The following is a 15,940-nucleotide window of genomic DNA, read 5'->3' on the forward strand; positions in this document are numbered from 1 at the left end:
TATTTTAGTACCACCCATTAACCTGCATATGTTCGCGAGTACATGTGTCCATCTTCCTCTCTGATGACGGTATCTTATCACCCTCATAGCGACGGGTGATTAGACCGATTTGAACTACAAACCGATGAACCCGTTATCGCACTTATACAAATAGCTCACAAAGTTCACTCACTACTGGTATACGTTCGTGATCTTTGAACACCGATGACTCATCATACATCAGTGAACATCCCATTTGCCATTACCTGCCAGCCAACGTAATCTAGCCACGTCAGAACATTTAATACCATTTAAGACCCTGTAAAGTAGGAAACATTTGCACGTAAACTGCGACGCACGTTGTTGCTGTGCGGTAAATGTCACGTACGCGTGACAAAGGGGTTAACGGGCCTGTGGTTCCAGTTACATATTTTTGAATCAAATCATGATTGAGGCATCATTCCATTGTGGTTAAAAAAAACATTTAATGAAGAAGTGCGCCCACAGTGTTCCAACAATTGGTCCCGCTTCTTTGATCAGGTCCACAGTTGAACCCTCTGGACCAGGAGTTCTCCACATTTTTATTCTGAGAGAATGGCAAGAGTTTACTGCTTCAAGTGTGACATCTGGAACTTCCTCCTCTTTTGAGAAACGCTTTGGGTTGCTGCGCAGAACGTGTTTTTGCTTTCCTGTTATTTTAACGTAGAAACCACCCAGCCCCTTGGAGCAGGAGCAATGGCGCACCATCGTGTGACATTTCCTCTTCTCTACGAAGTTGAAACGGCGTGCACTGTAGTCCTGTGAGCGCTGCAACACACGCTCGCTCAGACAAGAAATCATTAACTGCACGCAGCAGAACTTTGAGGTCGAAACTGTGGTGCTTCAGGAAACCAAAATTCCAATTACACAATGAAATAAATGTGACCAAGCACAAGCCCTGGGGAAGCTTTTTGGTTGCAGGCCAGTTGCCGTGAAGAAATATCACTTGCAACAAACACATTGATCAGCGCGGGCAGCTAGTGTGTGTTGTGTTTAGGGCCAAAATCACATAAATGTAATGGGGAAAAAAACCACGTGAACTTTGGAAAGATGCAGTCTGTGAAAAAGCAAAACGGTTTTTTTTTCACCAAAAATACAATAATCATCAGCCATGGTCAATCCACTGCTGGATGAAGGTCTCCCTAAGCTGCCGCCTTCTCTCACCATCCCGAGAGGTAACAATCCACCCAGCGCCTGCACAAACGCTGATTTCATCGCTCGAATCTGGTCGGTGGATGTCCTCTCAGACGAATTCCATTCCTTGACATCACACTCCCATCATTATTATTATTGACTGTTAGCCGTTATCTGCTCTAGCGACACGTCCTGGCCCAGCCCACTTTACTAGTGTAGAGGCGATCCTCACACTCGCACCACACAGACACACTTAATCTCCGCACTCGACATCGCACACACAAATCACACGCACGGGAATACACTGGACGGAGGTCAAGGGTTAAAGGGCACTGACGTCACGCGTACGCGGCGCGCTCGACGTGGATTCGGGGGGGTGTGCACTGACGTGATGAACCACGCAATCCGATTGGTGAGTGGGAGACACTCTGATCGGATTGGTGCAAATGTGTGGATGGGCAAAGGGCGGAGATTGATGGTTTAAAGGGCGCTGTGGAACGAGTGTTTGGGGTTGGTTTTAGGAACGAGTGTGGCTGTGATTGGAAGAATAAAAAAAAGTGCTTGCCAGTCTCCGACTCCTCTTCACTAGCGCTAACAGTTTGAATTATAGCATTCGACTGTCCCTTACTCCATCTGTTGCTCCTGTAATTTTAAGCGAGCATCTTCCCACGCTTGTTTGCTTGCTCTTTGGTCGCTGTTGGTTAATGACCATGTTTATGAACCGTATATGGCATGGTGGGTAGTACTCACCGAAGAAAAACGTTCTTTCGAACACACCAATACGGCCGTTAACGTGCCAATTGGTGCTTTTTAGACGTGCCTATAATTGCCACATTCGTGACGAACATCAGCCGTGATCGAGCCACTTCTGGAAGAAGGCCTCAAGTCGTTGCCACGCGGTCCTGCAAAGCAACACTCCATCGATCAGGGGCCGTCCATAAATGACGTCACGCACCTAGGGGTCAGACATTTGTAACGATGTGTGACGAGAGGGGGGGGGGTTTGAGAAATGTGACGTCACATCAAAATTCGCAACTTTAAATAAATATAGACAACACGTTCTACGTAATTAAATAGACTTTTTTAATAAATGTTTTCTCCTACAACATCAGAGTGCAGCGCCACATTAAATACGCACTACAATGACAATAGTTTAAAGCGATTTGAAGCATGTTTTATATTTTTTTGGGGGGGGGACGGGGCATACATTTGTGACGTCATATTTGGGGGGGGGTCTGACTTTTTGTCACGCCGTGTGACTAGGGGGGGGGGGGTCAAAAATCGCGTGACGTCATTTATGGACGGTCCCTCACCCGCACGTGGGCTGATTTCCATCGCTCCATCCCCACGATACGCAACAATGGCTTACTTTTATGAAACTTCAAATAAAGATGTCATCAGCAGATGGCTTTAGTTATTAATCCGCACACGTAGCATTGTACGCCCCACAGACGTTCAAGGTTATGCGTGCGGTAGACGACACACCCGGATTGGGTGTTGCGTTATGACTTGGAAGCGTTAACACAACAGATGTCAAGCTAGTTGACTGGCACAGGCTGGCATTGAATGCCAAAGGATTGCATTAATGTCAGAAGGCGATCGGGAATGCAGGACTCAAATTCACAGCGTCATTTCACTGAGCCAGAAATGCATTTACAGGAGAGCATTCCATTCAGCTTGGTTCCATGACTGGGCACACATGAAAGTATTAATAAAGCCAGCATACGACGGACCAATTTAATAGCATGAAGTAAATAAACTACATATCTCCATATATATCCCTCCAAATAAATTGTTTAAAGTCTTTTTGGCGCTTCCCATCAACTACAAAGCCTTCCGGGAGTGCATACTTTCACGAGCGTTGTTTATTCAACGCAATGTAATAGCACGGATGGCTGGCGCACAAGTAACTGGGATATGTATTAACCGACAGTTATGACTTAACTTTATTTACTCGGTGAATTAACTATGCAGATAATTCACCATTACTGTATTGGTGCACACGCTCAAACAGTAGCAGAGAATAATATTATTGGAATGCGTTACATATTATCTTTTTTTTACCAAATGTTCGATTTGACCTATTTACACGAGAACAACGCAGGGTTCACGCGATGAGGGCACAATGGCATCTTGAATGCACATTGCCTTGCTAATAATGTATCTGTTTAACACGTAGTATGGCTTTCGCGACCAATATTATCGATAAGGTTTTTTTTGTTACATCGCATAAATATAAATGTGTCGTTAAACCCGTCACCAACCGACTACAGGCAATTAGTAATGTTTGTCACGTAAACAAAACATGCAAATTCGTGACTAGTTCATAACCAATGGTTGTGTGTTGGAGAGTTAACCCATAACATTTACATGTGAAAACAACCCCATCTTGCTGTCGAATTATAATATTGTGGGTTTACTCTCCAACACACCGTTGTGCTGAACGAGTAATTAATTTGCATGCTTTGTTTACGTGACAAACCTTACTAATTGGCTGTGTCGGGTGGTGGCGGGTTTTACGGCACATTTATATTTACGCGATCTAACCCCCCAAAAAAACACATTTTGTGGATAATAATGTATCTATTAAAAAATAAGGTCACTGACGTGGATAGAATAACTTTCAAATGCTTAATGCAATCCTATTTGGATGGGAATAACTACAGTATGTTGACACTGAGCGATCTGCCACATGTTCACATAACTGTGGAAACTGCCCACGTAAAATTTTTTGGCTCTTTTGGCCGCTGTGGAGTTATGCAACGTGGCGCTCGGGCTTGAGAGCCAACTGAATGTGGGTGTCATCACTTACGGGAATATTGTCCAGATGGCTTAGAATACAAAGAGCCATCGTTTAGAGAACACCGTACTATTTTGTATTTTAAATGAGTGATATTTACTCTTGATATATTACCTGAAAGGTAAAGTTGAAACAGTGGGTGCATTTCTAAAATACCACCTCCTCTGCCAACCCGGCAGTTTTTATGGGTGCACCACGGTTAGTCGATCAGCATATCGCATGTGGTGGGGTAAAGTGTGGGAAGCTACACCTCTCGCAAGACGCCTGGTCGGCCAAACCTGTTCTCGAGAGCAGCGTTCTTCATTGCAAGGCCCGCAGGCCACCGGCGGCCCCTGGTGGCCTTTAGTGCGGCCCCTGGCGTGCGGCCCCCGAAAATACACAAATGGTGAAAACATCATCCATCATCATCATCATCGTGCTGTTGTCAAACTCTCAATGGTTTCAAATGTGTGACGGCCCTCGCACTGATGGTGTCTTATCGGCGAAAGTGGTCCCCATGTGAAAATTAGTGAGGAACACTGCTTCTCGAGGGGCTCCCTATAGCTGCCGATAGTGTCCTCCTCCCACATCGGTGGTGTGAGCAAGCAATTGCAGTGCTGCACCTTAACCTGTAATGCGTCTTGACATATGGCAAACTATGCTTTATTTCGGCAGTTGATGAAAATTGACTTAATTTACACCTCAGTCATGTACATTTTATTTTGGAATATTTCCAAATTTGTTGAAAGTGCAGTACATTAAAAACGGTATTAGTTTGCCAACTATTGTATAGATAACCCTTAAATGTATCCGTTTGGTTGGTTTGAGAGGTTTTGTGCACTCTGTGCAGTGCACGTCTGTGATCCAGAACTTTAGAGGCAAGGGTTTGTGAATTAAGCAGAGATTTGTGAAATGCATAAACGTGCTGGGCTACGAGTTGGTTCGGAGATGGTACAGGAGTGAGATTATGAACCCATCTGTGTGCTCCTTTCACTGTTATTCCATTGTAAGCATATACATTTTGTCTGGGTCCACATACATACACACATGCATGGAATTAGGCAATCATCCAAATACTGGACCATCTTGCAAAAATTAGTCCTGGGATCCGGTGAGGAATTTCTGAGGCATTCGTATTTCCACAAAATCTTTACCAGTGTCAAACTTTATCGAAATTTCGATTTAAAGCTTTCGTGACTGCAGGGATTCATCTTCTTGGTTCTTTCGGTAAAGTCACGTAGAATGGAAATATAATAATACAAATAAAACATAATAAAATAAGATTCTCACGACGTTTCGGCCACAACACAAGTAGCCTTCTTCAGGTGAAGAAACAGGTGAGAATCTTATTTTATTATGTTTTATTTTTATTTCCATTCTACGTGACTTTACCGAAAGAACCGAGAAGATTTATCGAATATATGAGATTTCACATGTGCAACCTTGGAACATTTTACAATATATGTGCAACGCGACAACATTGCATGTCAAGCAAATGCACTCTGTCTGAACAAAATCAGCTCCAATGAATGCAACATGAACAAGGACCTCAAAGGGGGAGGTTGTGTGCCCTTGAAATGTCAAACCGCACAACACGTGTTTGAATTCTGCTGCTCGGTGTGATCTCGGTACATGTGGGCGCAGTGCAGGAACTCACGTTAGCGATGGGGATGGCAACAATGAGCAGCACTTCTGACCACTTGTATTGTACGGATGTTGAACTCACTTCTTTCGCACCGTACGTAGCCAACCGTGCTAATCGTAGGTGTGCGGTCCCACTCAGCGAAACAAGGAACAGCGTTGTTTTCTCGTGTCGTGGTCCATATGAAAGTTAATAAAGAATTAAAGCTTTCGTGACTGCATAAATTACTCATTAGTTACTTCATAAATTGCATCAACGAACATTCAGTTACTGTCATTGTCCGCCAGACCCCGTTGACTGTCCCTTCAACCAGTACAGATTCCCCAAGGCCATGATTTGTAAGTCGTTCCCCTCATTGCTGAGAATTCGTAACCTTGATTATGAAAAAAACCCAGTCTCCTTGGCTTTGCTATAATATTGGCATACCGTGCTTAGATTTCCGATACTATCTTTATTGGAGACAAGGTGGTGCAGTGGTAAAACGTGTGCCTCACAGCGAGAAATTCCCGGGTTCGATTCCCCACGTGGGCACACTTTCGAAATGTTCTCCACCTGTTCTGCATGGGTTTACTCCGAGTTCTACAGTTTTCTGCCACAACTAAAATAAACTAATTTAACAACAACCGTTTTATTAACAACTTCGTTTAACTCACGGTCTTCGAGAAGTCCGTAAATGTCGCCTGAGACACGTGGCACCTGCGTTTATGTGCGAGCCAATTCCACAGTTTAGGGACCGCGGCGTTTTTGACCTACACACAAATATATATAAATAATAGGGCGTCCATACAAATTTTAATTGCTTTAAAGTAGCGAATTAATTGCTGCCGATTTTGATACAGGCATGCATTGTCTCCGGATCTGAGCACGTGGTGCAAAATGTGGAATTGATTGGACAAGGGGAAGTGGACGAAATTTTGATTACAAGATTTGACCATGACAAACAAAGGAATCAAGTTAAGTAAAACCGTTGAATAAAAAACACATACTATATAACAGGTATTGCCCAAACACCCGAATACTAAAATCAAATACCTGTAAATAGCTCAATTAGAATTATTTAGTAAAATTGCCCCTCTGTGAAAACTTGGCAGAACCTTTCTGAAAAAAAGTCTTGAGGCTTTCCTGGGTAAACTACCTCAATAATAATTGGCCATAACACATTGGAAATAATGCCACAGCTACTGCTGGTGACAATTGCTGGTTAAATTCCCTAAAATAATTATTGAGTAAAAAGGCCTTCAGGATGCGAGTTGCACCATCGCCAACACAACCCCCCTTTTATTTGCCAGCTATGGCTGCAGTTTTTTGTCGTACGTGTTATGTATATCGTTTATTGTTAAATTTTAAATCACAGTTCCTATGATTACTGTCGTTACATTGTTTTTATAGCTTCATTTTGGTGATTCGAAAACATATGGTTAATCTAAATTGTCTTATGATTGTTGTTGTTGGCTTGCACCACATTGATTTTTGCACACAGCGTTTTAATATTTTTTTTGTGGAATATTTGCTGGTGTATTCCAGGAAGTTTCTGTTACGCGTTGTCGCTTTAAGATGTTCTGTGTTCATATTTAGTTTGTTGCGGTTGCACCCGACTTAAGAGCCGCATGGCTCACAGGGCTATACCTAATAAATGAAACTTGAAATTTTCACGGTATAACCAATCACCGTAACAACCAATCACACGGCCAAATTAATTTAAGGCCACCCAAACAGGACCCAGTGCCTACCAAATAAGCAATAGATGTGTGTGCCTGGCGTGCTCAGTAGCACATTATGTCTCGTCTAATAATAGAGTGTAAGAGGCTGACGTCAAGACTGTGTATATATGTGTTGTGTTGTATTGAATTGCACCGTGTACGTACATTTAAAGGTCACATTGGTGTGAGATAATATCCTCCTGTTTAAGCAAGAGGCGCGTAGCTTCTCCTCTTAAAGCATTCCCACTTTAGCCTCGACCTCAGCATGCGATCCGGGCACTCTGAGAGAGGCCAAGAAGTGTTGGAATTTATCTTTAAAAGTGTGCATCAAGACAATTGATCAGCTGTGGCTGCCAAAAGCAAAGGGATGTGTTCCAAAACTGTGAACCTGCTAATATTGTACAGATATGTAGTACCGTAAGCGGCAGTGATGGTGAATTCACTGCTGGATGAAGGTCTGCCCAAGTCGTTGCCACCTCTCACAATCCTGCCATGTAATTAGCTGACACCTGTGTAGATTCATTGATTCGCAGTAGTTACTCCCGTTTTCTCGAACAAAGCGGTACCGATTTCATAGACGCCAGAGAAATATGAAGGGACGTATTGATCCCTGACCAGGATATGAAACTCGCTCCCTTCTGATCACAGGCCACCGGTCCTCTTCTGCCACACCACCTTACTGCAACTTTGTTTTGCCTATCAGGAGGCATCGCTTGCCCGCTCCACGTTTGGTCAACACGAACTGACGCATAGGGCACGAGCAGGGCAACTAAAAGCACTCCTCTTCCAACATCAATCGCATGAGCACTTGTACATTCACATAAAAAACACAATACAAAGAGAAATAGTCCCCCGTATAACTTTAACAGACTGTTGGGGCAAGTGCTCTTAGCGCGCACCTATGAAGGCACAGCACGTAAGGGGGTGGGTGGCCAACACCACGCCCGGCCGCCTTTGTCTCCCCCGTGGCGAAGCTGATACAACGCACCAGGTACTCATTTGAGGCTGAGTCGACCTAGGGGAGGCCCAGGACCGGTTCAAATAATCGTCACTGGAGTTGGCCGTGAGCAAGAATTGGACCCCGGTCGCCAGGTTCGTAGCGCAGCGTGGCGCTAGCCGCGACACTGCCGCTCCCCATAGTGAAGAATCACGAGGGATCAGAGACTTCTTCCTTAAAGAAAACGCATCGGGTCAGCCAACTCGGCTCTCTAAAAGGACCATAAATGCGTGTCCACGGGACCTCTAATAACCTGGCAATCTCCTTGAAGGTTGCCTGTTTCTGATCAATCTATGAAAGATTCACCATCCCAGGGAAAGTGTCGTCTTTTCCTCCACTGTGCACGGCATGGCACTTGAAAGTGTTTTAGTAGCGGCACTGAACATCACAAGAATGTGAGGAACCAAGCGAAAATGCTTGCAAGCTAAGAGAGAGAGAGCACGTGTTTTATGAAAGATCAAATATATTTTGAAGGTATCAACCGAACATTTTGCAAATGCAGGCACCATGCTCATGAAAAGTGACAATGGCGTGGGGAGGCCTTCATCTAGCAGTGGATAGGCAATGGCTGGTGAGCACTGTGACCAGTTATGTGAGCTGAACTTAACGGTCTCCCATGCAAAGGAAACGATGGAGTTCAATGACGTTACTTGTGGTTAAAGGGTATTGATGTTCTTCATCCAGTACACAATACCTTATGAACAGCATAACAATCATCACAGACCTTTTAGAATCTGTTGAACACGTAGAATCTGCTATCCTTCGTCAAAGGCATTAACTATCACAGGCCCTATAACACAGTCTGATCTGTCATTACACCCCCTATATTTTTTCGTCGCATTCATTATGAAATCCATCAAATTCCGCTTCGGGATTTAGATAACCTAATTGTGCACTTTTAGTACTGTGCAACATGACAAATGGAAAAGCTACAAAACATGAAGATCTTTCATGTTTGTAAGGGGGTACTTTCCTTTGTATAGGTTTTAAATGAGGATCACGCTGCACTCCACCTAATCATTGAACAACCTGCTGCTGAATTACATTTATTATTTGATTTTAATCTAACCATCGCCACCATTGTCAACCAAAATTATATTTTTAATCGACACAAAGTAGCAGTTTTTCTTTGTAAATTTCACTTTATTCGGTCCTGAGCATCATAGAGAAAACATCAAAGAGCAGCAATGAAGCCAGCTCTGTAGATGAAACAAACATCTTTTTGTGAGCAGCACAATTTATCTTAATTCGTTTTTGCTCAAGTGACTTTCCTCTGGGTGGGGGGGAACTCCACATTTATATTGAATGCAGCAGGACATCACTTTGAGTAATTCGGCCTATCCTCGTGAACTAATAGAACATTCAGCTGCCAATTAAAGTTTGCTACCATCCACTTTGTTCAGGTATACCTCAACTGTCTGCGTGCAAAGACCGCTGACTATCCACGTGCGCGTCGTGACAGCATGAATGCCTTTTAAATTTGTAAAACAACAACTGCCGTTCGCCACGAAGGGACGGTGATATCACCAAGGCGTTTGTGCCCAGCCGTAAACTTTGAGGCCACGTGAAGTGTCGAAGGTTCGCAGGCAGGTCACGTGATAGCAGATAGACCCAGGTGCCATGGGTTGACGGACTGAGTTGAGTGGCAGATGCACCACCTGTGGTTCCCACTGTGCCAACTTGCTGCGTTTTATCCGCCCAGCGCTTCACTCGTTGTTGTGAGCGTCGCTCCACTGCCCTCCGCTGTTGTTGGGGGGCGAATGCCTCCAGCTGTCCAATAGCGTCCTTCACGAGCCTCCTCCACAGACGCCGATCTTGACACCACTGTTATCAGTCATTGGCAAGTCCAAGCAGCTATACGTCCTCTGTGGCACATCATTCTCTTCTCTAGCTCATGCCACACACGTTTATCCCCCTCGATCCAGCCAAACAGAATCCGCTTGGGCATGCTATGGCTGGGCATACTGGCTACATAACCCAGCCTCGCGTGCCAGGAGCTCACCGATGGGACTGTGTCCAGATCTCTCAAGCATCTGCGAGATGTTATACCCAATATGAACCTGTAGGTAGGCCCAGCCTTATATGTTTAAAATTGGCGCAGATGTCATTTTGAGGGCTCCGCGTTTCACAAGCACAGAGTGAATAACTTTGGCCGAGAAAAACTCGAAGCTTCGTATGGAGCCATGGGCCAGGGAGCTTCAACGCAGCGATACGCAGCTGCTGAGAATATAACCCCCGCCACGAGCCCCCTCCTCTCTGCACACTGGGTGGCTTCCATCTAGTCGGAACGTGCTTCGGGCGATGCGTGGCCAGCCAGTCAGCCAGCCAGCAAAACGTTTGTCTTAGTGTGGTAAAAATATTTAAGTCATTGCTACCACAGTGACCAAATGTCCAGCATATTCTCCAGATTATAAGAGGCTCCGGAAAATGAGATGCACTCCAAACTTGTGCCCGGTGTAAAATAAAAAAAAAGCTATTCCAATCAAGATCTGGTCGCGCACACACACAAAGCTTCTAAGATGCACCACAAACGTCTGATTTAAACTAGAGGGGAAATTATGTTTCTCATAATCCTGACAATACAGCAATAAAAGTTATATAAGATTTACATTTGTTAAGAGTACTGTTCATTTTCGTATCTATGCTGAATGTATTAAATTGCTTTTCGACACTTCTACCATTGTATTCAACACTGACCGAGTAACGACAATGACCCGACAATGGCAATTAGGTTTTTTTTTTCCATTAAATTTTCCTTTGGAAGAAACCCACCGGTTTTGTTCGCTCAAGGCTCGGTGAAGAGTTGAGCAGTGGTGCCAGCTGACCGCATGATATTCGACATACGTAATATAACGCATCACGATGCCTGGAAAATCAAACTCCTTTCGGCAGTGGTATATACATGTCTGCAGACAGCCGAATATCACCAATGCAGTTAGTGTTTTGAAAGACTTGAGAGGGATATAGGAATTGTTTTCAATAATAATACAATAATATAAAGACATATGAGGTCCAGCCAATCTAAAAAAAAAAATTACACAGTTTAAGTACCTTTTTGAGAGGTAAGGTTAATTTTAGAGACATTCGTGCCATTCTAGATTTGAAGCTTTCGTGACTGCAAGGACCCATACTCTTTGGTTCTATTCGGTAAAGTCACATAGGTAAAAAATAAAATAACAAAAATCACGACGTTTACCATTGAAATAATTGAAAATTTGGTACATGTGTAGAGGTGTTAACTACGCGCTGTTGCGTAACCTGCATTGCCACCAGGGCAGTGCAGCATTACCCCTGGGTACAACGGTTGGGGTCAGTCGAGGTGAAACGGATCGTGGCCAGGGTTTGGTGCGAACCAATCAGACGGTTCCACGTGGGAATGTATGATTGGTTCTACCTGGCCACGAAGGGGTATAAGACGGGTGACCCAACGGACCTCGGGGAGTTCTCTCCCTGCACGAAGATAGAAGACTGGGCTGAAGCCTAGCTAGGACCCTGGACCAGCCTTTCAGCCCTTCTAAGGGCTAAGGCTCGGCATACCCAGTGGTCAGGACCCACCGGGCCAGCGGTGGGTCAGATAGCCTCCCCTAGGTCCTAGCCGGAGGACTAGGATAGCGGTAGACGTGTGAGTCCCGCCAAGTCCGGAGGTTGTACCTCCTTAGGTATCAAGGAGGTTAGCGGTAGACGTGTGAGTCCCGCCAGGTACGGAGGCTGTACCTCCCTAGGGTATCGGGTGAGGGGACCGAATATCCCTCTGTGTGTGTTAAGCGTTGAATAAGGAAATAATACAATAAAGTGTGCCTCCTAAAGAAGTCTGCTCGTCCTTACAACACTACACATGGACTAGACCCCGATACACCTGTGCTAATTAGACACTGCCTCACCAATACCTACTTTACTTGGAATGGCACCTTCTACAAACAAAATGAGGGTACCCCCATGGGTTCTCCCTTATCACCAGTGATAGCCAATGTTTTCATGGAGAAATTTGAATCAGACGCCATCCAGACTTCCACCCTCAGACCTTCCCTGTGGAAGAGATATGTGGATGATACTTTCGTCATTTGGCCACATGGCCTCCCAGCTTTGAACCTTTTCCTACACCACATCAATTCTAGACATCCCGCCATCAAATTCACCATGGAAGTGGAGAAAGATGGCAAGCTACCATTCTTGGATGTTCTGTTTGAGAGGAGACCTGATGGCTCACTGGGGCATTCTGTCTACAGGAAACCCACCCACACAGATTCCTACTTGAAACCTGATTCCCACCACCACCTAGCTCAAAATAATTCTCTCATCAAAACGTTATACCACAGGGCACATTGCATTTCAGACCAACACCACCTGACCAGTGAATTAAAACATGTACACCTGGCCCTCAAGAGAAACGGATACTGTGACCGTACCATCCGCCAAGCGGTTTTTCCCTCCATACAGAAACAACCACTTGATACTCCGGTCAAAACCATCACACTACCATATATAGCAGGCGTTACTAAAAAGATCTCCAAAATTCTAAACAAACACAAGATCCTGGTCCGGTTCAATACAGTACACAAAAAACGTGACCTGATCCCATCCGTGAAGGATGTCGTTCCTGACTTACAGTACCCCGGGGTTTACAAATTGAGCTGCACTTGTGGTGATTGCTATATCGGGGAGACGAAGTGACATGTCTCTAACCGAATTCGCGAGCACAAATCAGATTTGAAACACGGCAGAACGAATTCTTCTGCCGTAGCTGACCACTGTTACAACGCTGTGGGTGATCACGATATAGTTTTCTCCGATACCAAGGTTCTCTGCAAACCTACGGGTTTTTATCAGAGATTTGTCCACGAGGCAATTCAGATTTACAAACACAGACACAATTTCAACCGAGGATGGTTTCAAATTAAGCAATCATTGGAAAGACGTTCTAAATCAAACCAAACATTAAACTAATTTTCAATGGTACAGTAAAAAATTTTCAAGTGGTGGTATCCCAGACTTTCACAGCTGCTTATTTCTCTCCACTCACTCACTCACTCCACTCACTCACTCTACTCACTCACTCCACTCACTCACTCTACTCCCCCCCCCCCTGCTGATCCGTCATAGTCCCCACCCGCCCCTGGTCCATCATGGCCCATCCACCTCCTCCTACGTACATCGTGCTCATTTTTATGCTAATTCCTTTGTCAAGCGTTTTGCTTCCTCCCACACAGCTTAAAGGACGCGACCTGTGCTTGGCTGTTTTCACTCCAACGCTGTCCTCATGACAGCACGGTCCCTTCACCTGATGAAGGCCACTTGTGTTGTGGCTGAAACGTCGTGATTTTTGTTATTTTATTTTTTACCTACGTGACTTTACCGAATAGAACCAAAGAGTATTCGTGCCATTCTTATCCACGAGTGCTATTTGAAGTTCACCAAAAAATGTAGCACAAAATAAAAAATATATAATGACCCAAACAAAAAAATTTAAAACACATTTCCCCCAATTATGGTTAGCAAGCTTTCACTTGCAAAGAGACGTGGGTCTATCACAATGGGCAATCACATGGTTACATAACGCTAATTCATAGACAAAGCATTTTTTTTCTATCGCCAAGTGCTTCTTGTAAATACAGAATTCCCATTAGTGATTAATTAACATTTACAAGAGATCAGATTGATAACATGTCAATATAAGTAATCTTTTCTGGTAGTCTATGGGATATATTTAGTATTTTTTGGTTCTTTCGTTAAAGTCACGTAGGTAGCAGCTCTCTCGCCGGTTCAGCAGTTCCACTGTTGGATGATTTTTTTCCGCCCGAAAACGACCGCTTGCGTTGCGATAGAAACGTCGCGGTATATTATTTTTTATTTTGTTTTATTTTTCTACCTACGTGACTTTACCGAAAGAACCAAAGAGTATGGATTCCTGCAGTCACGAAAGCTTCAAATCAATATTTAGTACTGTACATTTAATCCACGTATATTTTTACATGTATAAATGTACAACCTTAATTGAACATAAGCCATCCAGAAGGCGCATCTTCTGCAACTCGACATTTAACCACCGAGTCTCCCTGGAACCGCGCGACGCGATCAGACACACCGTGCTCTGCGCCGCAGAATTGCGTCTTCGGCCCGCAACACTGCGCGCATTATAAATTGTATTACTGTTACATCCTTGAGAATAGTCCGTACATATCGACACCATTGCTGTCAAAATGTTATGGAATCTTTAAGACACTGTTGCAATGATTTAGAATCCTAAGTACCAAATACCAGGTTAACACGTAGGCTTTCGCGACCAATATCATCCACAAGAGGTTTTTGGGTTAGATCACGTAAATATATAAATGTGTCGTTAAAACCTGCCACCACCCGACACAGCCAACTAGTAAGGGTTGTCACGTAAACAGAACGTGGCCAATTCGTCACTAGTACAGCACACCGGTTGTGTGTTGAAGAGCCAAGCCACAACATTTACAATCGGAGTACGTTTTTTCCAGTAATTACAACCAGCTTCATCAGGCGACAGCCAGATTTGTGGAGAAGTACAATTGGCTCTGCCACGTACAAATTAGCACAATACGTAACGAAACAAATACAGGCCAACATCGGTAGGACCTCTTCTTCATTAAAAACTCTGTGAACATCTCGTAAATATAATTAAAGATATGAAGCTTAATGCTGATATTCTCGTAAGTTTTGATGTGACCTCTCTGTTCACGAGGGTTCCGGTCAACGAGTCAGTTCAATTACTCGACACTCTGGTAACGAACAAAGGTTTAGCCAAAGATATCCCAAGACGAGCTGAACACTTTCGATTTAAAGCTTTCATGACTGCAATGATTCATCTTCTTTGGTTCTTTCGGTAAAGTCACGTAGAATGAGAATAAAATAATAAATTGATAAAATAAAAGAACACAATAATATTCTCACGACGTTTCGGCCACAACACAAGCGGCCTTCATCAGGTGAAGGGACGAGACTGTCTGGAAAGACAGCGCTGTCCTACCAGACAGTCTCGTCCCTTCACCTGATGAAGGCCGCTTGTGTTGTGGCCGAAACGTCGTGAGAATATTATTGTGTTATTTTATTTTATCAATTTATTACTTTATTCTCATTCTACGTGACTTTACCGAAAGAACCAAAGAAGAGAGCTGAACACTGTCGAAAGAACATTTACTTCCTGTGGCAAGGTGACTTCTATAAAGAAAAGGAGCAGCAATGGGCTCTCCTTTGTCTCCTGTGATAGCGAATTTGTACACGGAAGATTTTGAAACAAAAGCAATAGCTTCAAGCACACTAAAACCATCTGCTTGGTTTAGATATGTGGATGACACATTTGTGGTCTGGTCACACGGCAAAGAAACACTGAACGCATTTCTAAATCATCTCAATTCGCAAAAGCCATCCATCCAGTTCACCATGGAAGTGAAAGCTGACAGAACTCTACCATGGGGTAGAAATGGTACATAAGTGTTGACCGAAAGAAAACGCACCGACGCCTATCTGAATGCAGTCACGCCATCACCCCGCACAGAAATCTGCTCTTATCAAGACGCTCATTCATCGAGCTAAGAAAGTGTCAGATGGTGACAGTCTGAGAAGTGAAATTCAAGATGTTAAAGAAGCGCTGCAAATGAATGGTTACAATAATGCACAAATCAACAGGGCATTGAATACCAAAACCA

This window comes from Petromyzon marinus, chromosome 6 (genome assembly GCF_048934315.1).
Source record: "Petromyzon marinus isolate PM22_M1 ecotype Great Lakes invasive population chromosome 6, UKy_Petmar_22M1.pri1.0, whole genome shotgun sequence".
NCBI lineage: Eukaryota > Metazoa > Chordata > Hyperoartia > Petromyzontiformes > Petromyzontidae > Petromyzon > Petromyzon marinus.